This window comes from Oreochromis aureus, linkage group 3 (genome assembly GCF_013358895.1).
Source record: "Oreochromis aureus strain Israel breed Guangdong linkage group 3, ZZ_aureus, whole genome shotgun sequence".
In the NCBI taxonomy this organism is placed as follows: Eukaryota; Metazoa; Chordata; class Actinopteri; order Cichliformes; family Cichlidae; genus Oreochromis; species Oreochromis aureus.
Genome location: NC_052944.1, coordinates 82,832,689 through 82,848,602, shown reverse-complemented (window position 1 = coordinate 82,848,602; position 15,914 = coordinate 82,832,689).

Below are 15,914 nucleotides of genomic sequence, written 5' to 3'. Positions count from 1 at the left end.
ACAAATCGGGTCTACCCGATCCGTACTGCGCATGTGCAGGGGTTTTCTTCTTCTTCTGTTTGTTTAATCGCAGTTTACTCCCCAGTGAACGAATATATCGCCACCTTCTGACCAAACGAATGAACCGTATTGTAAACTGAAGCAGCGTTATTACAAATGCATGTTTAATTTGATTTAGTGATAGTCGAGTGTTTTTATGCTTGTCTGTGTGGAGAGGATTGATTGGAATAGTGATGATGATGTCCGCTATCACTGTCAGTTGTCAGAAAACACTTAATCTGACTGATGAATCTTTACGTGACACATTACTAAGTCAGTATTATTTAGTCTGTAATTCAGCACCGTTCTTCTTATTTTATGGCGCTGCTGTTCAATTGGGGACGCTCTCTGTTAAGGAGAAACGCGTGAATTTTGTTTGTATACGGATTATCCACTGTTTAAATGTCCCGGGCAGTCGAAAATGAGGCAGAGCTGTTGAGAAATGCTAGGAGCTAACTGGGCGCTAACCGTATCCTTCAAATATATTGAATGTCGCAATGCTGGCAAAGAGAGGAAGTGACGTAAGATTTGCGCATGCGGGGTACCGATCGGGTTTCCGGTACGGATCGGGTGGCAACAGCCTCGCTAGCTTGCGCTGCGCTTAGTGGATCTGCACTCGACAGTGCAGCCTAGGCGGAGTAGTCGAACGCAGATCCACTGAGCTCTCAACACAGACAGCATCGTCAGAAGAAATGTTAAAAAAATGAATTAAAGTTTGTATTGTTTGATACATATGCATACCAAACCGAAAGCACTGTATCGAACGGTTCAATACCGATACCTGTATTGTTGCACCCCTAGTAAATATATGTATATATTAATTTCAAACAGTATAGACAACAGTAGTGAGCTGTCAAGAAACATTTTTTTAAGTAGTCCTTTATTCGTCCAGGTAAAAAAAAGATCTCATTGAGATAAATAATTTTGTTTCCAAGTTAGACCTGAGATCTTGGCAGCAAAAGTCAAAAATACATGTAAGACATAATTACATAACATTTAAAACAAATGCGATATCCCATGCAAACATGTGAAAAATATACAATAACAGATCAAGAGTGACATAAAAACAGTCAAACTCAGTAAAAGAGTTATTTATTTATTTGCTTTGTTCTCACCAAAAGAGAACAAAACACATGTACACATTGTTTACATCCCAAAATTCACAGTTCAGCTGACATACATTAATGAATTAAATGTACTATGGACTGCCTTTTTGAACTCGTACATTACTAAGAGACTTTGGTTTCACTCCACAGCCTTCGTGCTAGGACACAGAAATCATAAAGCAAGAGATCTTCCCTCTGAACAAAACTAAAAGATGCAAAGAATCACAATGTAAACTTAACAACCTTGAAATCTATGAAGACAGTCTGTCATTACTCACGCAAACCCGCTCTTCAGTCCTGCTCACAGAACGTGACCATTACACATGCATATACCCATCACAGGTCCAGAACTTTACAAAAATCATCACAAAAACAAAGTCATTGCATAACAAAGTTAGCTTTCCAGCCTAATTACAGTATCCGGCATTACCGGTGACAATATTTGCACTATGTTACACTTTTATAGCACATTTAACTCACATGTAAATAGCTACACAAACTTTTACAGCTTCCAACTCTGCAGTGCTCCCGCTAGCAGAGCACAGTGGGTGACGCAAACCTGGGTACATGCGTGCTCTTGCTTCAAGTGGCTCTTAAAGGGACAGTATACCCCCAAAACGCAAGGTCTACTCATCACCATGACAACTCTACAAACAGACCTCTCGTAGACAGGCAAATAGTTAAAAACACAATAACCTCTTCTTAAACGCTTAAATGCTTATGCTATTTTGTCCACACATGTTGCTGTTTTGTGGAAGCTAACATCTTGTAGTTTCTGACACTTTGCACGATAAACATGAGGCTAAAATTCCCCCTCAGTGGGTCACTGGTAACCTGGTGGATGTTCAGAGGTTCATTTAAAATTCACATGTCAAAAGAAATGAACAAAATGTTTAAAGTAAGTCATTCTGATCATAATTGTACTTTGACCTTTAAACTCTCTGCTCTGTGTTGTTTCCTCTTTCAGACCCCAAAATTCTCAAAGCTGAGTCTGGACAGAACATCACTCTCCCATGTCGAGCTCCAAACAGCAAAATTACAGCTGTAAATTGGACCAGAGCTGATCTGAAGTCAGGAAATGTTCTTTCATACCGGAATGGTCAGTTTGTTCCAATTTTCCAGCATCCATCTTTTAAGAACCGGGTGGATCTGCAGGACCGACAGATGAAGGATGGAGACGTGTCTTTGATTCTAGAAAATGTAATGATTAATGACACTGGAGCATACATGTGTGGTGTCAGTGTGACAGAAAACGACTCATGGGAGCCCATCAACATTGTTTACTTGAGTGTTACAGGTGAGTGAGTAGAGCTGAGTGTGTGAGTCTGTGAAAGTGAATCCTGCCGGTGCCATAGCTGGTGAAAACGTACTTAGTGCAGACACAAAACATCCATCAGTGTGTCAGAAAAATGTCCACATGGTGACTGATGGATGAGAGAGGTCCCATTTTTGTTGTTGTGCACAAATCATTGAACAACACAAACACTTAGAGCTCCTTTCAGTGCTGCCTGTTTTGTTACTGCACACATTTCTGATGGTCCTAAAGTCCAACGTAGCAAACATCTCCCTGAAGCCTCTTCCTTAGAGACCAAAGGTTGGATCAGAGCAGCTGAAAGGACACATCTATGAATGCAGGCAGAGACTTTCTCACAGCCTCACACTTCATCTGATCACATTTAGACTCAACTTTAAACTTTGATTAAAACTCAGGTTCTGTGTTAGTCAATGAGATTACAGACTCACACATTAATATCTAACTTAATGTTGGACCAGACGAACACACAGAGGATAACACAGTCACCAGCTGTAATTGGTGCTGATCTCCTTTAGAAGCCAAACAGTACCTGGGTTACATGTTGATATTCATAAAAGAATTGTTGTCTTATTTAGGGCAGGGCGATATGGCCAAAAATATTTATCACGATATATATTTGAAAATTTGCGATAACTATATAACTGATGCCAGACAAAATACAACTCCACAACTTTACTAGCGCAAAAAAACCCATCCATTTATTTTCACTTAAACAAGCAGCTGTTTTTTTATGTGCATTAAAGCTATATAAAAATTTAATGGTGCAAATGCAAATTCCTTGCTGAAAGTTTAACCAAAAGGCATTTCCAGTAGAAATGGGCTAAAACATCCTGGGAGGGTTAGGGAGCACCAGTCCAGTGGACATAACTGTTTTCTGGTTTTGCAGTTTGTGTAATTTGCGGAATGCAATTGAATCACCAGGTGTCATTAGGACAGAGTGGTGCTGGTTCAGTGAAAAGATCTCTCACTTGTTATTCTCTAACATTTGGGTAATTCAGTCTAACCAGCTATTGCTATTTTTGTAAGCTCTGGCTTTCTCTTTCACTTCTAATGGCTGCAATGCGAGTAATCTACAGTCAGTACACTGTTTTTTAGAATAGAATAGAATAGAATAGAATAGAATAGAATAGCCTTTATTGTCATTGTACAGGGTACAACGAAATTGGAGTGCCACTCCCTTGGTGCAAAATGCAATAATAAATATAATAAAAAATAGTAAGATATAAAAGGTACAATAAAACAAACATAAGTACTCAAACAAATGTAAGTATGATATTTACAGGATAGCAGCATTAATATAATGACAGTATGACAGTATGAATAGCAGCATAATATAATGGCAGTGACAGTATGGTATGGCTAAGCAGGTTCAATTGTTTTTGTGCTTATTTGCAATGGTGATAGCTCTGGGAAAGAAGCTATCCCTGAATCTGTTTGTTCTGGTTTTATGTGACCTGTACCGTCGGCCTGATGGTAATAGTTCAAACAGTTGATTGCTGGGGTGAGAATGGTCCTTGATGATATTGCCAGCTCTGCTGAGGTACCGAGAGTTTGCAATGACCTCCAGGCTGGGCAGAGAGCAGCCAGTGATCTTCTGGGCTGTGTTGATGACCCTCTGCAGTGCTTTCCTGTCTGCAGCTGAGCACCCTGCATACCATGTTGTTATGCCGTACGTTAGGATGCTCTCTATGGTGGCTCTGTAGAATGTCACCAGCATCCTCTCCTCCAGGTTGTTCCTCCTGAGCACTCTCAGAAAGTGGAGACGCTGCTGGGCCTTTTTTACCACCGCCGTGGTATTTGCAGTCCAGGAGAGATCATCAGAGATCTGCACGCCCAGAAACCTCATGGAGTGTACCCTCTCCACAAGGTTCCCGTGAATGTACAGTGGGGCCGGGTCTGCTCTGCCCTTCCTGAAGTCCAAGATGAGTTCTTTAGTTTTTGTGGTGTTCAGTTGGAGGTTATTAACTGAACACCACTCAGTCACTCTGTTAACCTCATCTCTGTAGTCTGACTCATCCCCCCTTGAGATGAGTCCAACCACAGTGGTGCCATCCGCAAACTTTATGATGGTGTTTGAGAGATGGGTAGGGGAGCAGTCGGATGTGTAGAGCGTAAACAGGAGGGGACTCAGAACACATCCTTGTGGAGACCCGGTGCTGAGTGTGATGGTGCTGGACAGGTGTGGGCCGAGTCTGACAGACTGAGGTCTGTTTGTCAGGAAGTCCTTGATCCAGAGGCAGATGGGGGTGGAGAGTCCCAGGTGAGACAGTTTCTGGACCAGGATCTCCGGGATGATATGATTGAATGCTGAGCTGAAGTCCAGAAAGAGCATTCTTACATAGCTTCCTCTGTGCTCCAGGTGGCTCAGCGCAGTGTGGAGCACTATGATTTTTCTGGGCGTAAGTGGCAATGTTGGTACCAAAGTGTTGGCGCACTAGGAAGTTCACCTGCATTCCATTATAATATGCTCTACAAATGTCAGTCCCACTATAAACACACAAATCCAGCCTACACAAGCTAAGCTTTTCTTCCTCTCCCACAAAACTATCTTCAGTGGTGTCTCTTTCTTCTCTCTGTTCTAAAACTAGGACCTCTGTTTTAGTTTTTAACCTTCTCTACACTCTGTGTCTTCTGTGTTGGGTGATTCTCTGCGTTCTTCCTCCTCCTCTTCTTGCTTCAGTCTCAGGGGCAGACTGCCCTGAGATCTATTGTAGAGGTTTTACTTGTACACAGTTTTGGGAAGGTTACTTTTAAAATGTATTCCACTACAGATTACAGAATACATGCCCCAAAATGTATTTTGTAACGTATTCCGTTACATTACTCAATGAGAGTAGCGTATTCTGAATACTTTGAATTACTTAATATATTAACATGCTTTTTACAACTACATGAATGTACTATTGCTGTGTGATTTATTACTGTTTGTTACAGGCCTTCTATAGGGTCTGTTTTTAAACAGAAAAGCAGAGATTGGAGATATGAGTTGCGTTCAGTGTGTAGGCTCTTCTTTCATCTGATTTATTAATTTATTTATTAATTTATAAAGCACTGTGTTCTTTTCTGTTCATTTAGAAACACACATTTCTCTTTTAACACCAAAAACACATTCAATCAGGTCCATATGTTCAACCCTTTTGGTCACCTTGTTTTTCTCACAAGTATACACTTACAAAATAATTGTCTTTTATACTTATTTACGATAAATCTTTAATTACATTCTGCTGCTGTTCAGAATCAATAACATTTCTGTGCAGTATTGTTAACACTGCGATTAACTCGCTTATATTACCATTGTATCCTATTCATATTTTAACAGATTCAAATATCTAATGCATTTACAAACAATAAATAAACATTTTGTATACAAACAGTATACACCAGACCAGGGCTCTAGAGTGCGACCAATATGGTCGCAAATGCGACCAAATTTTTCCGTGGTGCGACTAAAAAAAAACATTTGGTCGCACCAGTGCGACCAACTGTTACCAACATTTGGTCGCACCTGTTTGGGTAACAAAAAAAAAAATCTCTGCACCTCTCCATGTTGTCAACAGCAGACACACATTATGCCCCTATCGTGGACTAAACCAATCAGAGATAGTCAGGGGCGGGACCTCTCTGATTGGCCGTGGTCCAGTGGAAAGTGCAGGTAGAAGAGGGAGGTGAGTAGCTTTAATAAGGCGATATCAATTCATTAACGGATTCCACACAAAGACGTAAACACAGAGCGACCCGACGCATCAGAATCAGCTTTGTCTTTCGGCTTTCTCACCGGACGGCCCGCAGACGGACACGCTGTCGGAGCTTAGCGATTCTGATGCGTCGGGTCCGCGCTGTGTTTACGTTTTTTGCGCTGATTCTGAGCTGCAGGTTTTGTCTCTCCAACCAAAATTCGCCGAGCCAAAAAGAAGCAGCAAACTGCGCTTCACATTTGATCAATGTCGTCATGAATTCCCTCTGACTTTTGCTGTTTTGCTTCCCACGATAAAATTACACTTCCTACACAGCTCCCTGTGTGTACTTTAAGAACAGTTTCCCGTCTCAAATCTCTGTTTTCTGGATTATTCATTCGCTTATTACCCACCAGTCTACCGTTGTTTACAGCGCTGTCTTTTTTTTTTTCATGTAAATGACGTCCGACAAGAAAGCCTAATTTCTGCTGTTCAATACTGAAGAAATTTAAACTTCTTAAAATTATGCAAAATTGCAGAATATTGCAGAATATTTTTAAGGTTATCTGCTATAAAAAGCCAGACCAGGAAAATCTCCTTCATGTTTTTCTGTGTTTTATTCTCAGTTACTTTGACACAAAGGCATCTGCTGTGATGTTCACAATTCTGATGAAGTCTCACAGTGTCAGTACTGATAAATGATCAGAATTATAATATTTCTGACTGTCTGAGGCTAAATTGAATCGAATCAGGACTTTGAGAACCGGAATCGAATGGATTATAGAAATCAGTGATGATACCCAGCCCTAGTGAGCAGCCTAGGCCTGACAGAAGTGGATGTAGCTGTGGGTAATAAGAAAAGATGAAAAGAACTATTGATAACTTTTTTGTTAAGTTAAGGCCTGATCCGTCTGAAATTAATAGCCAGTGCTCTGACACAGTGCCATCAATCTTTGAATGCTGAAAAGCAGCAGTGTATCCAGAAAACACACTTCATGCTGCAATAAATGCACTGCCCAAGTGTCCTCTCTCCCCACTGCCTTTCAGCAGCATGCAACAGCAAACAGGTCGTCAGAGGAGCCAAGATGATGATTAAGTTTAACATTTTCTACAATATTGACAAAGCACTTTAAGCACAACATTGTTAGTTAATAATTTAGAAATGAATATTGTCTGTATGGACCTCCCCAAAGAAGGTGCACATGTAAAACTGCGGTGTTGTTAAGCGGTTGAAAAATTTGAGTGCGCCTAACTTTTTGTGCCGGTACGCCTAACTTTTGTGCCGGTACGCCTAAATTTTTTAAGTTAGGCGTACCGGTGCGCCCATGTCAAAAAGTTAGTCTAGAGCCCTGCACCAGACTATTTACATTTGACACATTTGGGATAAACTCAAAAGGCAGGTCATTATTAATAGGAACATAAGAAGTCATACAAAACTATACTGGGAGAAACTAAAGCCGAGGCACTGGGGAGACACGAAGGACGACGCAACACGGAACAAAGGGATACTCTGACATAAATACACAGAAGCTAATGAGGGAAATGGGAACACACGGGGAACACAGCTGAGGACAATTACTCATGAGAGAGCGGGGAGGACACGAAAATAAAAATACTGACACCAAGATGTGGACATTAAACACAACACAGTACACAGATGAGCACAGAGAGAGAGGCAGAGAACAAGGATGAATACACGAGGGGATGAGGAGAACACAGAACACAAAGGACGGGAACACGGTACCAGAAGAAACACCACAATAAAAGCATGGACACAGGGGGAATCCAAATACCAAACCAAACAATCCAATGAACATAAGGAACAAAATACAAAACCATAGGAAAACTAAGAACACTGGGTCAAAATGACCCAGGACCATGACAAATCTTAATCAGCTGTAACGTCAGGATAAAAGAGATGTGCCTAGGAGCTACATTTGTCACAAAATAAAACGGGTAATAAGACCAGTTACCTCTACAATTGGAATCGTGGCAACTCCACTCCCCTTTATTTCCCTCCCTCGCTCACAGACACATAACATGTATGGCAGTCCATTCTCCCTGCAGCACGGACTACACTGCCCATGAGGCTACATTCTTTAGGGCGATGCCTGTAACACTCTGCCTATTGCCTGCTTTCATAGTAAATAATTTGTTTGAATAATACTTTTTAAAATTATTTCTTCATGTCATTATGCGGTCCGCAAATAGAGATTACATGGGCCGTGGAATTATCAAAAATAGAGAGGGCATAGCCTAACATATGAAACAGGAAAAGACCGCCGAGTACTCCATTTATTTCAACAAAGTAACTGTATTCTGAATACCACCTTTAAAAATGGTAACTGTAACAGAATACAGTTTCTTATATTTTGTATTTTAAATACGTAACACTGGTACATGTATTCTGTTACTCCCCAACACTTCTTGTGCATGAATTGCTAATCACACAAATCACAGTAGAGTCATAAAGAAATCATCCTGGAAACCATTGTTTTATATTAAAGCTGACCTCCCCTTTTTGACACATAATTTCCCCCATGTGTCAATTCACCAGAACTAGAAGAGTAAAACCAAAAAAGGTTAGTGACATTATTTCTCAACAAACACCAGAAATTTTCCTCTGGAGTAGCTTCGCTCCACGCCTGTAAACCTGTGTTAGAAAATAAAATCAGTATAAATTTCATGTTAAGTATGTTTGACTCCTGGCTCCGCCTGGATCCTGCATCCACACCACGACTGTGTCAAAACAAATTCTGTGAGTTCATATGAGCTTCACATATGCAAACACCTTGATAAACATCAATATAACCATTATAGCCCAAATTTTAATAATATCTATGCATTAAGTGCATAGTAATTACATAAATTGTAAAAAAAAAAAAAGTGCAATAAACTACAAAAAAACCTGAAAATCGCTTTATTGGTTTTTTTAGGCTTATCCCTCAAAACTGTAATTTCCCCAGCCGTTTACTTCCGGCCTACCCAACCTCCTGAGGACCCGGCCTTCGCGGTCTACGTGGGCCAGGTCCTCAGGAGGATGCAGCCCATGAATTTGGACACGATCACTGTCATACCATAACTAACCAAGCAGCCAGTAAGAACACCCTCTCCTTCACAAAAAATCAGTAGCACAGATAAGTGGCAACCAATGTTCCCTCTAATTTTTCATGTGTCTGAGCGAACACACAAACTCCCTGAGCGATCCCTTGGACCACTGTGAGCGACATCAGACGTGTGCACTGTGCTCACGCCATTCATGGTTTATTAAAATAATCAAATTACAGCATTTTCATTTATGTTGGACTACTTTTAAATAACTGCTTTAGCCCACTTACACTGAAAATTACAAAAGAATCTAGTCATTGACGTGTGTAGTATGTTAACACTATTGGAAGTAAAAATAACTTGAACTCCAATTTCGAAAACACAACTTTCTTTTTTCTTTTTTATAAAGCTGTGAATTGTATTATGAGTCTGTGTTCTGGGAGAGAGTCCTGTAACTCTCTGTCTGCAAAATACAGTATATAATGACCAATGTTGGGCAATTAATTATATAGTTACTTCTTCAAAAAAGTAACTCAGTTTGGCAAACAACAAGGTTTTTTGCAGCTATTTTTTTTTAAATGCAGCACAGCCATTTTTAAATAAACATTTCAAACTATTTACAGAACAATCAGCTGTTCTGCATCAAATCTGATGCCACACAAATTATTTGTGCCACTTCAAAAAAATATTTCTGTCCACTATGAGATAAAGGAGAACAACAGCCTGATACCTGCAGGCCTGACAACAGGAGATGTATCACTGCTGTAACACCTGTAACATTCAGCAGTCTCCTCATTGTTCTGACACACACAACAAAACTATTGACTACACTACACACTAACTACACAAGATTTGCGCTAAAAGTCTCTAAAGTTCTTAACAACTAGATGCCACGTTGCCATATCATTTTTTGATTGGTCGACATGGGGACGGGGGGTGGGGTTTGTTTTTGCTCACAGGCTTTCGAGCCTTTTTCCTTCTAAAACGCCGTTTTTACTGTTTCTTCCTGCAGTAAATATAAACAACGACAGTATTCAGGAAGAAAACCAAACATTGCAGATATTTTTATCGTAACTCTGGTTTTGCGTGGCATATCAACACAATTTAAAAACTGGTATAAAGTCCACACTTTTTCCGTCAATTGTTCCGTCTGTCCTGCTCACATCTCCAATGGTTGTACACGTTGTCATTAACGTTGCCAGCTCAAACACCGGCGTCGGCACATAAGGGCGCTGTCATAGCCTGTCAACGACGTTGATTGGCTGCGTATACGAATGTGAATCGCATTATTGGCTGAACTATGGGATAAGGTGGCATCGTTCTAATCCCATATGGGAGCAGCCAGTCACTTACTGACTAACACTGCAATACAGAATTGTTAAAGTATTAATTTTAATTTCAATTCAGGTTAGATTTTTTTTGTGCGCAGAGACCGTGCCAGCAGTGCGCAATTGCGCACGTGCGCAGCTTAGAGGGAACATTGGTGGCAACTAAAGTCTGCAGGGCCCAGCTGACGTGAACCTAGGATGTTGCCTTAATTTTCCTCCTCCTGTAAAAAAACAAACAAACAAAATAAAACATACATACATGCACCCTTCTCCCACTGTCTGGGTGGAGCAGGTGAAAGGGGGAAAAAAAACAATGCTTTGACACTGCTAGCATGGGGCGCCCACGCAAACGCAAAGCAGAAGATGAAGCATCGCTGAACATGTTTCCAAACTAACTTCATTCTAAGCCAAAGGCTACAAAATATGGTAAAATATATCTGCCCTTTGGCTTCACCTGCACAAGTGCCAAGGTAGGTCTCCCTGCAGAATTATTTTTCCCTTCATCAGGAGCACGCGATGGGCTCTTCAAATCACGGGCAAACAGAATCCTAGATTCTTGATTTTTAGTTGACAAACACTTGTTGTAATGACTAACTACTCCTGACAATTTGGAGATGTTAGCTCTTTATGCAGTAAAGTTACAGTGGGATACAAATAATATCAGGCTGATCCTGCCACAATTTGTTCCCCATGACTAAATTACAGACAAACAGTATCCAACAATTATTCTTAAGTTTTTAAACCCATTTTGCACAGAGAGGCAGTTTTTGAAAAAATGTATTGATAGCAATGTTCAATATTATTACACAGGAAAAAAAAACAACTACATGTAAAATAATTACACCGTGATGCCTCTGCTTTTCTAAATAGAGGGACAGTAACTGCGTGTGTGTATGTAAATGTGTAAAAACTCAAGATAGAGAAAATACTGTTAATCTGACTATCTGCCATTCTGCAATTCATCTCATGTAAACAATAACGTGGCGCACAACGTGACGTGAAATAAGGCACATACTTTTGACGTTGCGTGACAAACTCTGTATTCCTTGTCCACACGTAAACACAATAAAGGAATTTTAAAAAATCTTAGTTTTTGGGAACGCTGTTTACGTGAAAACAGCTGCGTTTTCAAAAATACCCGTGTAGGTGTGGACCTAGCGTAACAGAGTTAGTAGTTTATTTTACTACTGCCTGTAATTTACTGAAGATTTTGTTTAGTTAATGTTTGAGGTGTGAAATAAACCACAATGGAGCAAAATATGGGTGTGTGTGGTTGGAGGATGTGTTTGTGCGTGTGTGCGCGTGCGCGGGGGGGTGGGTGAACATTTTTCGTGTAAAACAAAGGGGGGCCTAGTAAAAAAAGTTTGGGAACCACTGCTATAGCCTATCGTTCAACATCACCTCACTCAAAAGGTGGGTGAGCGATGGGTGCTTTCACTTACAAAAATTTTCGATTTACGAAAGACCCTCGGGAATGGATTAATTTTGTACGTTGGGGTTCCCTGTACTAAAACAAAACCAAAAATCTGACAACAAATTGCAGCCCAATCATTCATCCTACACACATCAGCCGATTTCTATCCAGCTGTGAACACGCACACTCTCACTCCCTGTTGCGCACACACACACACACACACACACACACACACACACACACACACACACACACAAACTCACACACACACAAACTCACACACACTTCTCACTAAATTCCTCAGTTTTTCTCAAAGTTCACACCACTCTATTCAACAAACACTTTTGCTCAAACCACAACTTCATATAGTACACTGGACGTTTTCTTTTTCTTTTTCTTTTTTTTTTACACACACCCTGTGGAGTGCTCTCACACATGATATATGGCGATGACAGTCTCCCCAAAACTGTGGCTTCCTGTTGATCTGGTTGAGGCAGCTCCTACTGCGCATTTTATGACGGGCATACCCCCACTGTCAATAAATTCCTCACTCTATGCAGTTACCCAGCAAAGTTTACAGCTAAACTAAGTCATTTAGCATGTCAGATGTCAGGGTTCAGCAACTTAATCTCATTCCTGGAGTTTTAAGATGCTGTGTGATCAAACTGCATATTTCAGAGTTGCCTTTTATTCTGGGCAGCACACCTGTGCAATATTCATGCTTTCTAATCAGCACCTTGACATGCCACACCTGTGAGGTGGGATGGATTTTGACGGCAAACGAAAGGTTCTCACTAACACAATATTTGATAGTAATGGGTCCTTTGTGTATGTAGAAAATGTTTCAGATCTTTAAGTTTAGCTCAGTCCTATCGTGCTTGGTTAGCCTGTGGGACACCAGAGGCAGCTGACAGGTATCAACAGGCCAAGCAGAATGCAACTTGGGCAGTGGCTGAAGCAAAAACCATGGAAAAAGATTCTGGCAAACCGTCAGGTGTTACGACCCGGCTCAAAGCCGCAACATTAAAAAAAAAGAGACAAATACCAGAGTGTTAGTGAGAAAAGGTTTTATCTTAAAATGGAATAGCAGGTTGGCTTAAATGGCTGGTGCCACCAAGGCAAAGACAAGTGAGCTCTCTGGGAAGCTTGCCTCAGGTATGCCTTTATCCACACCTGACTGGGTCTGGCCAATTAGCACCAGCTGAAAACATTAGGGGCTGCAGAGGGACGTAACACCTCCTCCCTCAAAAAGGGTTCCTCTAGGACCCCTAAATTTATTAAAAGCCCCTCTGAAGCCTTCAGGTCCTTGACCTACAAATCTGAAATAAAAGTAAAAGCTAACAGAAGCACAGTGTTCACATTATAGTTGGCATCTTTAAGCATGGATGCATGAGGGTTTGAAGTTGCCACACTGAACACACACAAGAAGTAACATGTGACCAACACAAAGGAGCACAACAGTCAAACCCAAAATGATTACTTGACCTGCTACAACACAAGTAGCAACAAATAATCACAACCAAGTGATCTGTTGTCTCCACCACACAAATGGTCACAACAAGTTACTTTAATCCACAAGGTTCAGTAAAGCAAGCATACTATTGACCAACCAAAAAATGGAGAGCTATGGCCACACAATGATCATATCAAGGGTTGCTCAGCACCCCTCAGTGTTATTGCCTATTGCCATCACCAGGGGCCTGTTCTTCGTACCTCGCTAAGTAAGTTAGCCGGATTTGAATGTTGACGATTTCGCGTGATCTTGGATCGTTCGGTTCTCCGAAGCTCATCTGGGACTTGCTGTCATAGCAACAGAGTCGTAAGCGTAAACCTGCTCGGAAGCAGGTTTACTTTATGTAAACAGGATTAGATCGCTGCCACTCAGGTATGTCCGCTGCATTTATACGAAGGGAACAGCGATATTTCGCCACTGTTTTACCATAAATAAATATTATCAATGTAACTAAAGATAATGCAGTATTTGATGCTTTATTGATTTCATACAGATACATACAGGTCATTTCAGAAAAAAGGGAAATGTACTATTAATCATTCTATTACATGTATTTGATCATTCCAGATGTAATTCATATTTTAGAGTAGTAATAGTAAATTACTACGTGCAATCAAGATCAGAGACCACGCTACAAAAGCGAAGGTGGAGTTGGGAAGTCTGTTGCAGCCATGTCCTGTCCGTTTGTACGCGAGCAACCCATTGCGGAAGGTGCAAGATTGATAAGGAGGGTTTACAGAATTCAGCGTAGATTGCGGGATAGACGGGATCCTTTAGCTCAGCGCGACAGTGTGCTCATAGAGAGATATCGATTCTCCCGTGAGGGTATTATTTACTTTTCTCTCTCTCTCTCTCTCTCTCTCTCTCTCTCGATATATATATATATCTCCCAACTTACTGTGCATGCTTCAGTCATCCCTTGCATGGGAACAGGTAAAAGTGATGGAGTGTTATGTCAAACTACACACAAAAAAAACCCACAATGTCAATAAATGGCACAGTACGTAAAGGGGTGTGACGAGGGGGTGCAGGACCACCACCTGTCTTTATGTGCTCTGCCCTTTTCTTGGTTGCTGTTATGAACAAACAAACAGATTATTCCAGGGTCTCTTGTCATAGACTAAAAGCAATATAAGTGATAAATATTACCATTCTGTAGAATATTCCTATATTTCACTTTTACGTGTTCCCATGTTCTAGTGGGTCCTGTTGTGGCTCTAATGTGAAAGAGGATATAATGTAATATAATATAATGTGGTATAATATAATATCACATGATATAATGTAATATCATGGATCACTTACGAGTGTAATTTGTCAGCAACTTTCTGCCAGCCCTCTCTCCTTGCTTTTGCAGCCTTTGCAGTGTTCTCCTGCGTTTTAATTAAACTCTGAAACTCCTGATATCCCAGAATCAAGAGTTCTTGCTCTGCTGCCGTGAAATACTGAGCGCGCTCCTTCGACATCTTCGCCGACCAATCACAGGGTTGCCGATCAATGTTTCTACTATCGATGTGTAGCCCCTTTTAAGCCACCCAGTGATCTCAGATTACTTCATCCAGCTGTACTAATCGTCAACAACAGGTGCGTTCGGAGAACCGGATTAGCGAGCTCACGGTTAGCACGATGATTTGATCTTGGATGTGTCATTTGATCTTGGATGTAGTAAGCGAGGTACGAAGAACGGGCCCCTGGCCAACAACACTCACAAGTGATCCAACAAAAGTAGCCATATTCCCCACAACACTAAAGGTCACAGCACAAAATACTCACCACACCATATTCAGCCTCCACTAAAATGTCCAAACAATCCCGGACGAGGAGATCAGGGGCTGCAGAGGGACATAACATCAGGCGTAACATCAGGGGAAAGCGGTGCTCTACCTGCACTGTGTATAGTGCTGGCGGAGTGCTGCTGACTTCGACTGAGAAAATTGTCAGGCAGGGGAAGGAATACTTCGAGGACCTCCTTAACCCCACTGACTTGTCTTCCGAGGAGGAAGCAGAGTCTGAGGATGAGGGGAACGACCCGCCAATTTCTGGAGGCGAGGTCTCTGAGGCAGTTAAACGACTTCTTGGTGGCAGAGCCCCTGGTGTTGATGAGGTCCGCCCCGAGTTCCTGAAGGCTCTGGACGTTTTAGGGCTGTCCTGGTTAACATGCCTCTAAAATGTTGCGTGGAGATCAGGGGCAATACCCCTGGACTGGTAGACTGGGTTGGTGGTCCCCATCTTTAAGAAGGGGGACCGGAGGGTGTGTTCCAGCTACAGGGGGATCACACTCCTCAGCCTCCCTGGGAAAGTCTATGCCACGGTGCTGGAACCTGCTGTTTTGTGGACTTGGAGAAGGTATTCAACCGTGTCCCTCGAGGTGTCCTGTGGGAGGTGCTGCAGGAGTATGGGGTGTCTGGCCCATTGTTACGGGCCATTCAATTCCTATACAACCATTGCAAGAGCTTGGTTTGCGTTGCCGGCAATAA